Source organism: Ptychodera flava, chromosome 8 (assembly GCF_041260155.1).
Source record: "Ptychodera flava strain L36383 chromosome 8, AS_Pfla_20210202, whole genome shotgun sequence".
Taxonomy (NCBI): Eukaryota; Metazoa; Hemichordata; class Enteropneusta; family Ptychoderidae; genus Ptychodera; species Ptychodera flava.
The window spans coordinates 21917930-21934753 of NC_091935.1; the positions used below are offsets into that span (position 1 = coordinate 21917930).

The 16824-nt window shown below is 37.1% G+C and overlaps 1 protein-coding gene across 1 annotated transcript in view; it reads right to left on the bottom strand.

The window, feature by feature from the left end:
- LOC139138785 (prostaglandin F2-alpha receptor-like) overlaps positions 1-6984 on the bottom strand; it is a 53042-nt gene extending 46058 nt beyond the window's left edge. Inside the window, exon 1 of the mRNA XM_070707313.1 lies at positions 6787-6984. The gene's annotated coding sequence lies outside the window, so the exon portion shown is untranslated. The remainder of the gene's footprint in view (positions 1-6786) is intronic.
- Positions 6985-16824: the final 9840 nt, after the last annotated feature.

Consider the following 16824-nt stretch of genomic DNA (forward strand, 5'->3'; position numbering starts at 1 on the left):
TCAGATTTTGAAGGGTACAGCAAAATCTCAGTATTCCTGACTTGCGTGCATTTTTGTTGAATCTATCGTCTTTTAAGTCATCTGCTGAGCTTGTTTTTGAATATAACCTGGCTTGTTAGGTATTATTAGTAAGATTATTAACTAGTCTTTAAAAGGGCATATTGTAACATGCAATATCTTGTGCAGATTTTTATGAAATATGACCAAAACTTACCCCATACCCCAAAATTTTACATCGAAAACTACTGTCATACCTAATGTCACATTCAAGCAATTTTTTTACGCAGACATAAAAAATTAGGCAATTTTTTGTATGAAATCTGTTTTATTTTGTACTTGGCCATATCAGAAATATGAAAAACAGAAAAAATATTGGGATTCTATAGCTGTAACAGCTGTATTTTTAAGGGTACAGCAAAATCTCAGTATTCCTGATTCGCATGCGTTTTTGTTAAATCTGTCATCTTATAATTGTCATCTTATAAGTCGTCTAATGAGCTTGTTATTGATTATAACCGGGTTTGTTAGTATCATTGAAAAGGTAATTGAATAGTCTTTACAATGACATATTGTAACAGGCAATATCTTGTATAGTTTTCATGGAATATGACAAAACGTACCCCATACCCAAGGTTTATATTGAAAGTACTGTCATAGATAACGTGATCAAATTCCGTGAATTTTTAGCTAGACATGATAAAATAGCTCTGTTTCGGTATTAAATCTGTAGTATATGGTACTGGGTCATGTCAGAAATGTGAAATAGACTTTTAACAGTAAAAATATTTGGACTGTATAGTTGTAACAGCCATATTTTGAAGGGGAATGCAAAATCGCAGTACCGCAAACTGGCACCTTTTTTGTTAAATTCTTCTTCTTGTAAGTCATCTGCTTAACTTATTTTTTGACACAACCTGGCTTGTGAGGTATCATTAGTAGGGAAATTTATTCTTCTTTAAGATGACATATTGTAATATACAATGTCATTCATAGTTTTACAGGAATATGGTCAAACTTTACCCCATACCCAAAAAGTTCAAATCGCAAATTACAGCTTATCTTAAATTCTACCATTTTTGCTGCACATAATACAAAAGGCAATTCTTGTTTAAAATCTGATTTATTTGTTACAAAAGTATGTCACAAGTATAAATTAACTTTTAACGGGAAGATGATACAATTTAGTAGCCATTTGGATCATTTTTGGAGGGGGAACCCATATATTGCAAATGTATGTGTTTCGGCAAATTTGCCCTGATACCTGGGTACCCTTCCAAATATGATCCAAAAGGCTACAAAACAATATTATGTTCCTGTTAAAAGTTAATGTCATATTTTTAACATACTTTTTTAACAAAAACACATATTTCATAGATTGCATACAAGCATTGCCTTTGGTATTTAAAGTTAATTGTAAAAAATGGTAGAGTTTCAGATTTGCAGTAATTTGCTGTGTAAACCTTGGGGTATGGGGTAAGCTTTGGTCCTATTTCATGAAACCTAAACAAGACATTGCATATTACAATATGTCATTTTAAAGACTAGTAAATTAACTTTCTATTGATACCTAACAAGCCAAGTTATGTCTAAAATCAAGCTCAGCAGATGACTTTTAAGAAGACAAGTTTAACAAAAAAGCAAGCGAGTTGGCAATACTGTGATTTTGCGAGACCCTTCAAAATATGACTGTTACAGCTGTAGAGTCCCAATATATTTTCTGTTAAAAGTCTGTTTCATATTTCTGACATGTCCCTGTAAGAAATAAAATAGATTTAATAGCAAAATCGGCCAGATTTTATATGTCTAGGTAAAAAAATGGTAGAATTTGGTTTTAGCTATGACTGAAATTTTCAATGTAAACTTTGGGGTATGGGGTAAGTTTTGGTTATATATCATGAAAACTATAGAAGATATTGCATGTTACAATATGTCATTCTAAAGATTAGTAAATTATCTTTCTAATGATACCTAACAAGCCAGGTTATATTCAAAAACAAGCTCAGCAGATAACTTATAAGAAGACAAGTTTAACAAAAATGCATGCAAATCTGCTACACTATGATTTTGCGGTACCCTTCAAAATATGACTGTTACAGCTGTAGATTCCCAATATTTTTTCTGTTAAAAGTCTATTTCATAATTCTGACATGTCCCTGTAACAAATAAAATAGATTTAATAGCAAAACGGCCAGATTTTTGTGTCAAGCTAAAAAAATGGTATAATTTGGTTTTAGCTATGACTGAAATTTTCAATGTAAACTTTGGGGTATGGGGTAAGTTTTGGTTATATATCATGAAAACTATAGAAGATATTGCATGTTACAATATGTCATTCTAAAGATTAGTAAATTATCTTTCTAATGATACCTAACAAGCCAGGTTATATTCAAAAACAAGCTCAGCAGATAACTTATAAGAAGACAAGTTTAACAAAAATGCATGCAAATCTGCTACACTATGATTTTGCGTTACCCTTCAAAATATGACTGTTACAGATGTAGATTCTCAATATTTTTTCTGTTAAAAGTCTATTTCATAATTCTGACATGTCCCTGTAACAAATAAAATAGATTTAATAGCAAAAACGGCCAGATTTTTTGTGTCAAGCTAAAAAAATGGTATAATTTGGTTTTAGCTATGACTGAAATTTTCAATGTAAACTTTGGGGTATGGGGTAAGTTTTGGTTATATATCATGAAAACTATAGAAGATATTGCATGTTACAATATGTCATTCTAAAGATTAGTAAATTATCTTTCTAATGATACCTAACAAGCCAGGTTATATTCAAAAACAAGCTCAGCAGATAACTTATAAGAAGACAAGTTTAACAAAAATGCATGCAAATCTGCTACACTATGATTTTGCGGTACCCTTCAAAATATGACTGTTATAGATGTAGATTCCCATATTTTTTCTGTTAAAAGTCTATTTCATAATTCTGACATGTCCCTGTAACAAATAAAATAGATTTAATAGCAAAAACGGCCAGATTTTGTGTGTCAAGCTAAAAAAATGGTATAATTTGGTTTTAGCTATGACTGAAATTTTCAATGTAAACTTTGGGGTATGGGGTAAGTTTTGGTTATATATCATGAAAACTATAGAAGATATTGCATGTTACAATATGCCATATTAAAGATTAGTAAATTATCTTTCTAATGATACCTAACAAGCCAGGTTATATTCAAAAACAAGCTCAGCAGATAACTTATAGGAAGACAGTTTTAACAAAAATGCATGCAAATCTGCAACACTATGATTTTGCGGTACCCTTCAAAATATGACTGTTACAGCTGTAGATTCCCAATATTTTTTCTGTTAAAAGTCTATTTCATAATTCTGACATGTCCCTGTATCAAATAAAACAGATTTCAGACAAAGCATTGCATTTTTAATCATGCCTAGCTAAAAAATTGGTAGAATTTGAGATTTTCTGTAATTTGTAATGTTAAATTTTGGGTAAGGGGTAAGTTTTGGTTATATTTGACAAAACTGTAGAAGATATTGCATAATGCAATATGTCATCTTAAAGAGAAATAAATTCCCTTTCTAATGATACCAAACAAGTGAGGTTATGTTAAAAAATGAGCTCAGCACATGACTTACAAGAAGACAGATTTGACGAAAATGCATTTGGCTTGGAAAATCGTGATTTTGCGGTACCCTTCAAAACATGACCATAACAGCTATTGCGTCCCTATATTTTTTCTGTTAAAATTCCATTTCGTATTCTAGGGATCCCAAGGGTTCTGAAAAATACAGGTTTGTTATCCTGTGGGGGGTGCACGTAGACCCCCTCTAGCCCACGGACTAATATAACCTCCTATAAATCTTCCCACATAAGTATTGTCTCAGGCACTCAAACAACCAACTGAAGCGTATGCATACTTCAGACCTATTTCTCTCTGTCTCTGTCTCTCTTTCTCTGTCTGTACTGTCTATCTGCCTGCCTTTCGTTCGTCTGTTTCTGTCTCTCTGTCTGTCTCTATCTGTACTGTCCATCTGCCTGCCTGCCTCTCTCTGTCTCTCTGTATGTCTCTATCTGTACTGTCTGTCTGCCTGTCTGTCTGCCTGTCTGTCTGTCTGTCTGTCTGTCTGTCTGTCTGTCTGTCTGTCTGTCTGTCTGTCTGTCTGTCTGTCCGTCTCTCTCTCTCTCTCTCTCTCTCTCTCTCTCTCTCTCTTCTCTCTCTCTCTCTCTCTCTCTCTCTCTCCTCTCTCTCTCTCTCTCTCTCTCTCTCTCTCTCTCTCTTTCACTCTCTCTCTCGTTCCAATGCCGACAGCATTTACTAAGTAGCACATCAAATCGTTTAAATCAATAATCACTGGAAGAGAAGAAACTCCATTCTCTTCGGCATGTACAATTTTAAGCAATTTTATGTCATTCCCATCCTTCTTTAGCAACAAAGATTGTAAACAAACGTGTGTATTTTCCTTGGAAAATCAATCCAACAAAAGACGCAATTTATTTCGAGGGTAAAAATTATATTTTCACGGGAGGGTTTTAATCATTCCAGGTTTAACATGCAATGATATGATGGGCATTTTACACAAGCTCAGTGTTCTACTGGCTCTTCGGTTGCTTTGTATTAATATGCGGACGATATTCTTGTTCCAAAATGAATGGTCTTGAATTTATATCTGTAATATGACAAGCAGAGTCATTCTCGGAAATATTTCCATGAACACAGCCATATTATATTGCTCAATTAATGGTGGTAACACACCGTGAGCTATACCTCCATATGTTTTGTTGAAACCTACCTTCGTCTTGCGTGCGCGTTCAAATCCAGATTTCAAAGGCTGGGAGATTTCTATGTAGATATGGTATCTTGAGCGCAGGAATGATATGGACTAAAACCGTAACACACAGGCTGCCAGTATCACGAATCGATTCTCAATTATAGCTTAGAGTTTTTGAGACATGAAATAATATCGAACACTCTGGTTTTGCCTCGAGACCCTTTCTGTCTTGCAATTAAAACCTTCACTTTTGATGCGTCATGGAGGCAAGCCCAGGAGGCATCTGCCTGATTATTATTTAAAAGGCCCAAAACAAAAAAAGACCATCTCAACACACTGTAATGAACTAAGTAGTTAATTGCGACCATTTGCCGGCCCGTAATGTGCAATCAACACTTCTGCAAAATACCATGCCGGCAGACAGGAACATCTCACACGGCTATCGGCAACCCTTTCATTTGTCATTAGGCGCGCCCATGGAGTTGGCGCCAAATGTCAACTCTCATAACTTTGCGAGCGATTGATCGCTTCATCCGACTTGGGATCGCTTGCCTGGAATCAATTTGCCACTGTCATTGCATAAATGGATTCTGAAGGATTTCCATTCTATTTGTCCGTTCCTCTCGTACGAACGATAATCCAATTTACCATAGCGAAAAGGTACTCGAACGGAGATAACATACCGTGGGCGGCCTTGCCACGTACGATAGATCATCAATGATTTTCTGACATGAAGTGTTATATGTGCAGCAGCACATTATTTTAGCAGTATTCTTCTCGCAATATGAATGTTGAAGCAACAGTAAATTGTTATCAGAGAATTGAGAGAGAGAGAGAGAGAGAGAGAGAGAGAGAGAGAGAGAGAGAGAGCTTGTATACATGCACGAATATGACGTGGACGTGAAGAAAACATGAAGACGCGTGATATTAGTAAAAAAACGATCGATGATCCTTTGAAAGATAACAAATTTCAACATTGTTGAAAGAGGAACGAAGATTCTGCGACACGATATAATGTAAAGATAAACATGAAATGTAAAAATCACTAAGCTGTTCCCGATATAATTTATATTTAGTGATAAAAGGGAGCTCACTCTTGATAGTTTTGCGATCGGTGACAACACAAAACAATTTTGGATGGCTGTCCTACACAGGGATAGACTCATCATTTACGAATGTGTTGATGATGACTTTTCTCACAAGCTGTGCGGTTGCGACTTCGAGACTTCGACTAAATTCCTCTAGACATTTCATGGGTTAATGGACCGGCTGGGTAACTGATTCTTCAACCATAGTGTGGCACTGAATTGAACAGTTGTGCAACTTTCCATGCTACTTCCATAATGTTGGTCTTTCCAACCAGATTTATCCATCTCATTCTAAATAATGTATCAACAGGTTTTGTTTTCCTGCAATCCACTACAAGATTTGCTCAAGCCATTGGCTACAGTCGTCCTTATTCCGCTCTCCATGCTTTTGGTTATTTTTTTTCGCCAATCAACAGCGAAAAATACCATAACACCAACTCATTAATTTTCTGTGAACCGGGAACGTTCCTATGAATTGTTGAAAGAAAACTAATCTTATTGTATGGACGGGGATTAATGACCACTTTGTTGATTAATATTCGCCAATTAATTATCTCTATATTCGTCGTTTCGATATGACTGCAATGACGGTTTCATTAAGAATTGATTTGCATCCACTCATATGCATCCGTATGTGTTCCCTGAAACGTCGAGGTTTTTATTTTATGCACACAAAATACGCAGTATGATCGCTCCCGCTCGCTGTTATTCGCAAATTTTGGGCATAGATAGCGTGTTGTTTTAACTATGATTTCTCGTAGGGACGACATGGGTGTGGTTTTTGTGTTAGGGATGGTACTAGTCTACAAATAAACACACTGCTCTAAAAGCTGTTAGAAATATGAGGAATGGATGAGAGTATATTAGGAACCGAGATATGCGAGCAATTTGAAGTGGTATCCGTAAAGAAGGCTGAATTTGCCGACGCTAAAGCATAAATCAATTTACTACGTACCTTTACATGCAAAACCAATGGTCGATTTTCCCGCTGTCAAGTTGTAGGCCATCCTTAACGTGACGTCGACCTTGCGCGTTGCGCCAAGCGTTCAGGTGTGGACGTTGCGGGCTCTTTTGCGCAGCGCTGTGCCTAGATTATTTAAGGCTTCCCGCGAGACATTCTACGTTCACTGCAAAGTCCATGAAATCATGAACTACACGGTCTCACCGATCCCATAATGCACCAAACAAACCCTCGCCGTCGACGGTCTTAATCCCGCGCGACCACGGATGCGATTACGCCCTTATCAGTGCGATCGGTTGCTAAGCCACAAACAGTGCTGGAGATATGGTTGCTGGGTAACGGATGCGGAAAACATTACAGCCGAGGAAAAAAACAGGATCATTACACAACTCATCGCCTGTAGCGTCGGATTGACCTCAGATAATATGTCTGTGTTTTCCGAACCCAGGATCCAGATAGATTATTCTTTATCCGTGCGACTCTCGTTACTCTGTACCTCTGCGGAAACTCTCGATCTATTAAATCCTGTCTGCACCAGCCCATCAGTTTATGTACCCTGTGTCGTTGTAATAGGTTTTAAAAGAATATTCTAAAACGTTGCTAAATATGCAAATTTTCATTTTCTTTGTACTTAGGAGACTTATCAGTTTTTTATCTACTTTCCGCAATGTCTGGAATCGAAATAGTTCTTTTCTGTTTATGTCGTCTGCCAGGTGCGCGTGTACGATGTAAATGTGCTCCAGAAATCTCTGCCGATGTTGGTGGATGGCTGATGGATACCGACTACTCTGTATAAACCATTCAAAGCCTTCTGAAGTGCTCGTTCAATGCCACGCCAAATGATCATTTCCGACCTGATATCATTTTCACGCAAAATTTAGTCAAAACATTTCTTTCCTCAAAGAATACCACATGCACCACGCAATTCTCGTGTAATATCAGTCTTTGAAAAGTCTCGGCCATCGCGTGAAATCGATCGCCAACAAATTTTGCATCCAGGGATGGTTTGAATCTGACAGATTCGATACAATTTTCATATAAACTTTAAATGATATTTTCTTTTTGGAACGGCAGCTCCTAAATATTGTAGTTTAAAATGATAAACGCCCGAAAATCTTCCTCATCGTTTTTCCATCGTCTAGGGTGTTAATCAAAGTGGGAAGACTTGAAGCAAGGTGTGAGCACTCATTTAACAAAGGCATGGCATCTAACCACATATTGGGATTTATGCAAACCGGATACTTATCATCATTTATATTTTGAATTGTTTGTACCGGTAGTTTTTTTCGGAGGAAGTTGCCCAAATACGTGAAAAATTAAGTCATTATCGTGTCAAATTTACGATTCATCGATGATCATCATTGTGGTAACACTCCAAGGCTGAGTATATTCGAGACGACCGCGATGATACTGAAGGAACGCTAAACATTGATTATCGGGAGTTTTTGACGGAACATCCTTGCTCACTGCAGAAATTATCGCGGCTTATCGTTTAGACGGCTGGCACGTTTAAAATTTACTTGAAATTTCAAAGTCGGTGACTTAAGCTCGACTGAGCTCGCTGGCAGTCGAAATGAAAAACACCCTTCAAAGCAGGGCTCATTTAGTGGTTTAATAACAATAACTTTTAATACAGTTTTCTGATATGTATTAGTGTGTAGAATGGATGTACAATACAATGTATTTAGCCCTGCTTTGAATATTTTTATGACGGTTACTGGTCCCAGACATGCTGGAAGTCACTGATAATTCTTGCAATTCCAATTAAACTTTCAGCAAGTTCAAGTAAATTTTAAAACGTTCCAGTTTGAAGGGCGAGCTAGGATAACTTCTGTAGTACTGGCAATATTTTACTGGACTTAGTCGTTTCATTGAGGTACAATCTTCTAAAACGCAGCATCCGTCAAATGCGTATTTCAATGCCTGGAGTAGACGGAAGCACCAGTGAGAGACGACACATATAATTTCTGTTATTTCATGACTGAACGGCCCGAAGTAATCCAAGGTGGATGTATCTATTCTACAGAGCGAACCTGAAACATTAAAATTAGCGAGACTAGTGCTTCTAGGAATGCAGAGATGACACCCGTGGGGACAAGAAGAAAACAAGTGCTTATAGGAGTCTCAAGAATAGTATTAGGTCATGAAGCATTAAATGACCCCTTTTAAAACACAGTCCAGCAAGGAATTCTCAGACAAATATCCTAGAATGTGCACTGAATAACGTTTGGAGCTTTTGTTTTTGAATGCAGCTGGACATGTCTGGGTTATTGTCGTCGCACAGCATTCTTCTTTAAAACCTGATTCATGAAGAAAACCTTTCTTTTAGCTTTTGCTATGGTAAGTCGCCTCGCAGGACTTGTCGATGGCGCACAGTGCGAACCCTCGGGTATCATCTGTTCTCATCGGTGGACAGCATTGTCTCTTTCATAGGTTATAAATCATCAGCGTTGAATCATTACCCTCGCCATATCTGGCTCTCATCCTCGGTAGACTTTGAAGGAGATTACAGGACATGAATCATGACATTATTTCCTCTGTCTGCAGATTCATTGTTATGGCTGATTTGACCTTTCACCTTTTCAGCTAGGATATCAAGACGTTTATTTACGAATCAGTCTATTTAAAAAAAACGCTTTTGATCTGCGTTTATGAATTCATGATCCGATGAATGTATTTTCATTATTCATGACGTTGAAAATCAATGCGGATACAGCGATAAAATGAACGAATGAAACATCTTATATTCCTGTGTGTACAAGTTGAAGGTCATATGATTTTGTAACTTCACCAGCTGTAGATTGTGCAGCGATATTTTGAGTGAAAGTCTGAAGACATTGTGATCTGTCGAATAACAAACGCGTGCAGAACTGATTAGCTTCTTTCTGAATAATGATTTTACATATGCCGTTACTACTTGTTGCATAAGTCGTTTTTCCTGCCTCGATATCGTCACTTGCAGAATACCTCCCATAGGTAAAGTTTCAACTGTCTTTGGCCAGTAGCTTGTCTATTTGTGCGCACAGAGTGTGCGATCGGAGGATCGACCGAATTAAATATAAATAACCTACTAGAGAGCGACTTTCAAAGACCTTTTACTAGTAACACTGTAATTTTTTTTCGTGTATACCATAGATTTGGTCGCCTGTATTGTTTGAACGGTGAAAATCTTGAGCAATCGACTGCAAATTGTTTCAGCAAATTTTCCTTTATTATTTATTGATACACCGCAATTTGACTGTGCTAAACCAGGGTTCATCACAAGATAGGGAGTCGCTGCTCTCTCAACAAAAGCTTCAATAACCTCGAGGAAAGATATTCATTCCATTTTCCGTCGCGGATATTTTTAGCGACTGGAAGCCTGCAAGCGTATCTATGTACCAACCGCGAGTTTTCTCGGTGAATTTTTTCAGGAAATATCAGGTGACCCCCACTTGAAGATAAAGATTACAAGACATAAACAACCCCCACCAAAACACAAACAAAAAATCATTCATGCTCGGTTTAAATACTTTACGGTTTCACTATTTGTCTACATCATTCATCTGTTATCCAACTCCAAATAAGTACACTCATATACAAATATAACGGTGTATATTAAACTTATGAGCTTTAAGGGTGGTATTGATGACGTCATTCCCGGCCTTAGATCATCAGTAACGATATATATATATATATATATATATATATATATATATATAATATATATATATATATATATGTATGTATGTATGTATGTATGTATGTATGTATGTATGTATGTATGTATGTATGTATGTATGTATGTATGTATGTATGTATGTATGTATGTATGTATGTATGTATGTATGTATGTAATGTATGGTATAGGTAGGTAGCTAGGTATGTATACACACGCGGATACAAGATTACTGGAGGTATAATTACATTATTATTTTTAAGTTTTTTCTTAGAAGTTAGAATATCGGATAAGAATTCAATTCCTTCGCAGCTAAATTAGAGAGGCTTAGCAACATTAATCATAATCTACAAGAAGTTAGGTGGTTGGATTGTTCTCTCGATCTAGATTTCCACTTCGGACTGTCAGCGCATGATTTTCATACCTTTAATTTGATGAGTATATGGAATGTTGAAGTTTGTCTTTCAATCAGTTCAGTGGAAAGACAAAGTCATAAAAACGCTCTGTCATCGCGCGAGTACTCTGGGAAAGACAGTGATGTACGAGGTAAGGTAAGATATGATCTTTGTTGATGTTACGTTTTCATTCGTAAAAGAATTAAAGTGTATCAAATTTAGAACACAACTGAAACGACCGACTAAATGGGATTTCGAATAAGCAAATAGTAACTAAAATAATAAATTAATGAAAAAATAAATAGGCAAAAAATAATTAAATAAATAAATAAATAGGCCTACATAATGAATAAATTAATAACTAGATAGCATCTTCAGCAATAATGCAAAATAAAACTTTAGGTTAAAAGGAGAAGATAGCATCAGGTACGAATTGCTGACTATTATGATAAATTAATTCTCTCAGCGAGAATCTTTAAAAAGATACTTAAAATGATTGATCCAACTATCTATGGGGATTAAAATTAAATGATTTGAGATTAATTGATATGATTATTTTCCAATACATCATATTTTGATGACGATTGTGTGCGCCAGGCATTATAAATGGTTAATAATTATGCCTTCAACACCTGGGACCAAGAGAGACTCAATCACCGTAAGGCACGTACAGCCGCCGGAACTCGTCACTGCTTTGCAGAGATTTGTTGGGCAGAGGTACCTTATAGACTTAAAATGTTTGGAATAGGTAAACTTTCTTACATTGTCGATATTACCTGAGACGCATGATGTTTTGTCAAGAAATGGGACAGAAAAGATAATTATGTACAGTGTCAACGTAAGTACAGTATCGGTATAAATTGTCGCTGGTGGCGATAAATATACACGAGATGTAGACCTGAGCAATATCAAGACTAGCTATAGCGAACATTCTGCTTCCACGTGGTCCCGTGCGTGGTACAACTTGAGAACGCATAATCATTCTGTGCCATTAGAGTGCGCCAGGTACATGAACATGCCACGGTGAAGAATGACTCAAAGACGAGTCAAAGGAATCGTGATGCCACGATCTAATGTGTGTTATCTCAGCTGAAAGGGTGCCGCGCCCTCCCTATAAATAATCCCCAACGTTTATCTTTTCTAGGAAGTCGAGCAACAATAGGGACACAGTTCCACGCATACGTAATGTGCAACTATGTCACGAGATCATGGTTCTTTTTGTTATACCTGCTAAATGGGCACGGCGTTCTCGAGCCTCCAAAGTTCATCTTTCTGGGAAGTAGTGTGACAATCATCATGTCTACTGTTAAGTTTTTAAATGCAATAGTATAACCGTAACTGACAAAAGAAATGTTCATCTATATTAATTACTCAATAGATGGTAGTGTGTCGAATAAAATATTTAGGATGAGCTGTGATCCTGGTCTCTGATTTGAAATTCAATCGATAGTTGGAAGTGATGTGTCAACAAGCTTTCAAAATGTCTATAGTGATTAAAAGATCTTGCAATACAGTTTCTTCATAGAAATAATTGATATCAAGGTATTTATCTTTAGGAAGAAGTAGATTAAGGTATTATCAATTGGCACGGTTCAAAACGTTTCCTGCAATATCTAAGTTCTAAGTTTCCTGCGTGCGGTTATAGTGGTTGTATGTAGTTTTGTACGCTTCTGATCTTCCTCGCTTGTCTCTTCGGCAGAAAGTTTTAGCTTTGACTTTTCCCATGTAATTGTTTATTGTTCTTATAAATATTTTTGTTGGTTCAACTGCCTTATTATGAACTACCCAACGTCTTAGAACGTCATCTTTTTCGCAAATTGCACAATGCTGGCTAAATATGCGGAGGTTTGCTTTTATCCCCTAGGACTGGTACACAAGGTAATATCATTTCTGTCAACACAGGTTTGCCTTGACACCTTTTAAATCTTTCAGACCGCTTTTATAAAACTTTCTTGTGATCTTCGTAATGGAAAAATAGTGATATAATGCTTTTTCCAGCAAATAATGAGCAATAGTCAAAGTTTTGATTCGAGAGAACAATCATATAACCAAATGCCAATAACCAATATATGCCAATAAGCAATATATATGCCAATAAGCCATATGCCAATATCCTGCTGCATTGATGTGAAAGACCATTAACAGACACAGGTCTTAAATTACATTGTCATCGATCATAGGTTTGACACATCTGGATAATTTAGTGAGACTGTTTCTTATATACACACCTAGTTCTGGTTTGGTGTTTTTTGGATGGTTGTTGAATGGTCAACTCAATCCTTGATGGACCACGTTGTTAACGAATTAAATTAGAGAATAACATTTTCAAAGTTCGACTGTCACGGCTCCTCATTGCGAGGATGAAATAATTTGTCCGAAGGCATTCAGACATTCATTCTTCAAAGGTAAGGTAGCAAATTAATGAAGACAGGATGAATAATGCTTCTCGTAAAATTCCTTAGTTTTGACAGGCACATTCCATGTAGTACATGGTTTACAGATTTATTTATCATGCCCTCGTGGCTCCTTCCTATGAAAGTATGTGCCCCGAGATATTTATCATGTTTGATAATCCGACGGAATGAGAGCGTTTTCCAGTTCTACGTTGTACCTATCATTTGTAAAGCTCCACAAATGTCCAAAAGATTTGTTGATAAGGCGCCTGCCATGCAAGTCTTGACTAGATAACTGGGATCTGACCATGGAGGTAGGAGGGAGAGAGTCTCTCCGTTGATTAACCAGTCTCCTTCTACTTCCATGGATTCACTAGTGGTTTTACTGGCTTTCTTAACGATTTTCACCAATCTCCCCTGATCATAACGTGAAATTCCGTCTCCTAACAGACAATAAGCCAAATGATAACATTGTAAAATATAGAAAGTTGCATAGGACTAATGCAAAATTATCTTAATTTACGTGAACAATACATACAACTGTTACCTTTCCTAATGGTGGAATCCAAATCATCAACGAACTCCAATGAAATCTTGTAACCGAGTAAGAGTAATATGTGTACGTTCTCTCAACTTCAGCGCCATATATTTCAACTGGGCATGGCTTTGTTGCATTTCGCCTAACATCAATTATCAATCTTATCTTATCAATTAACATTTTCTTTCCCACATGAAGATGAAGATAACTTTTCGTGAAATAATGTACAAAACGGTCAAGGTCAGGAAGACAGTGTGTATGATTGTCAAGTTGGCTGATCTTGCCAACCACACTGGTATAGTCTGCAAACTTGACACGCGGGCGGGTCTCAGTACAGCTACGGCAGTCATAGTCTGTGGTGTATAAAGTGAATACAAATGGTGAAAGAACTTCTCCTTAGGTGTCCAGGTATTAGAACTGATAATATTTGATGTAATGTAGCCTAATCGAACACATTGCTACCTTTTTGTTAGACAGTCATAGATTAATGCAGGCGATCATTTTTGGGGACATTCATTCTAGTGTAATTTCTGAACTGACAGATGGGGCCGAATGGTATTGAAGGCAACTGAGAAATCAAAGAACATAAGATGGACAGATTTACCAGCATGGTCAAGATGTGAGTACAGATTGTGGAGAACCAATAAAATTGCATCATCAGTACTCCCGTGTTACCTATAAGCAAATCGATTGGGATAAACGATAGCATTATATAAGTCGAGTAAGGACAACGCGCTCACAAACTTTCATTACTGCTGAAATCAAAGTTACTGGTCGGAGATCATTCACTGCGGAGACGCTAGATTTGTTTGAACAGGAATAATACACGACCTTTACCATAAAGAGAATATCGAAAATGGTAGAGAAAATGTTTGCCAGTTGATTAGCACAAGATTTGTGCACTCGCGGAAATATTGTATCGAAACCAGATGCCCTTGACGGGTTGGATTTATCCTGACAGATCTGATGCAGAACGAATTTAGATCGTTCGCATAACTATGATTGTTCTATATAGACAGTTTGGCAATACTGTTGTATTATTGTAACTAATCACTCTGGCATAATAACTGTAGTACGGTGCGCCGCAAGCGGTGGGGAGTCTGATTTAGCAATCGAATCGCTTCGCGACGAGCTGCGGTCGCTTCGCTCGTCGACATGTCTGTCCCTACCGCCAGCGGCGCACTTTACTTTGATTGTGTAAATTGCGTCAGCGAAGCGAACGAGGTCTGGAAAGCGATACTACCTTTCGAACTGCTTTTACTCTTTCTTTATTTTTCCCCACCATGGTGTAATCTCTTCTTGTTGATCACGGAGTGCACGGCTTTAGAATTCCACGGCTTATTGTTAGGAAGATATTTATCGCATTGTTCCGCACGACAAAGTCAACACAGAAATTGAAGTAATCCCAGACTGTCCAGACAATGGAAGTTGACGAATGTAAGAATACATTCTGCAATGATTCAATCACAGTCCCTCAACAGGACTGATTCAATAGATTCTGCACACCAAACGGTTGTCGCTGCACTAAGGCTGCGTTCACAAATAATGGTGAGGGGGCTGGACTGGGGAATCGCGTTTGAAATAATTTTTCAGATCCCCCACTCATACCCTCAAACAATTTTTTTAGTACCCCATCTATATGATCAAAATTTTTCAAGTGCCCCCCAAAACAAATATTATCATATAGCCACATATTTATTAGGGATGTACGCATACAGCGCAGTTCTCCTCTCAGATGTTCGACACTCCTATTATCAGCAGTTTGTAGAGCCATATTCCAGAGGCAATTGGTTCATTTTTAAATGCATCAGTGAACTTTTTGGATTTATCAGTCTGAGCCGACTTGAGTGAATCTAACTCTGGCCAGATCAATTGCTCCTGCCGAAGAGCACACAAAATGACGATCATGAGATAGTATGCAAAAACTGAGCGCAGTGACATACCGCAAACTATATTGTTTCAAAAGTACAAGACCTAGTTTTACAAAATTGACAATACCGGAGTGTTAAAACATTCCTTCAAATAAACGTTTTAATCTCTGAAGCTTTGGGAGTATTAATGTCTTTGTACACTGCTACACCTCTGGTATATCAACATCTGTACAACGTTTCATAAAATTTGAGTAGGTATTTCTTGACATATCACCCTTATTACAAACATTCATGAAATATGCAAATTAGCTATTAATTGACATGATCCTGTTAAATGTCTTTCAAAGTTGCACACAGTTACAGCTCTGGTATATGAACATCTGTACCAAGTTTTATCAAATTTGAGACAGTATTTCTTGATATATTACCAAGTTTATCAATTTGAGACAGTATTTCTTGACATATTACCGGAATAATGAAAAATCATTAAAATATGCAAATAAGCAATATATTGACGCACTACTGACAAATGTATTTGTATGCTATAAGACTCTGTGTGAACAACATCTTAACAAAGTTTCATCACAGGGTCCGGCGAGCAATATTCGTCTAGAAATTATGAATATGATCAATAAATGTCTTGTATTAAACGTTTTTTTTCATTATACAAGCCTTACCTGTGTCTAGTGTGTGCCTATTACTTTACCCTAGCTATCTGTGGATAGTATTTCAAAGAAAACAGTCTATATCTGTTAATTGCCCTCCCTAATCCCCTTCATTAATTTGTTCTGCCGATCGCCAACGCGGGGGCTTATCGCCCTGACCAAATACCTCGTTAGCAGCTACTACCTTATGAGCTGCTAACGAGGTATTTGGTCAGGGCGATAAGCCCCCGCGTTGGCGATCGGCAGAACAAATTAATGAAGGGGATTAGGGAGGGCAATTAACAGATATAGACTGTTTTCTTTGAAATACTATCCACAGATAGCTAGGGTAAAGTAATAGGCACACACTAGACACAGGTAAGGCTTGTATAATGAAAAAAACGTTTAATACAAGACATTTATTGATCATATTCATAATTTCTAGACGAATATTGCTCGCCGGACCCTGTGGTTACATCAAATTTCAAGCAGTCTCTTACGAAACAGCTTTTTTTCAAAAATCACTCATTATG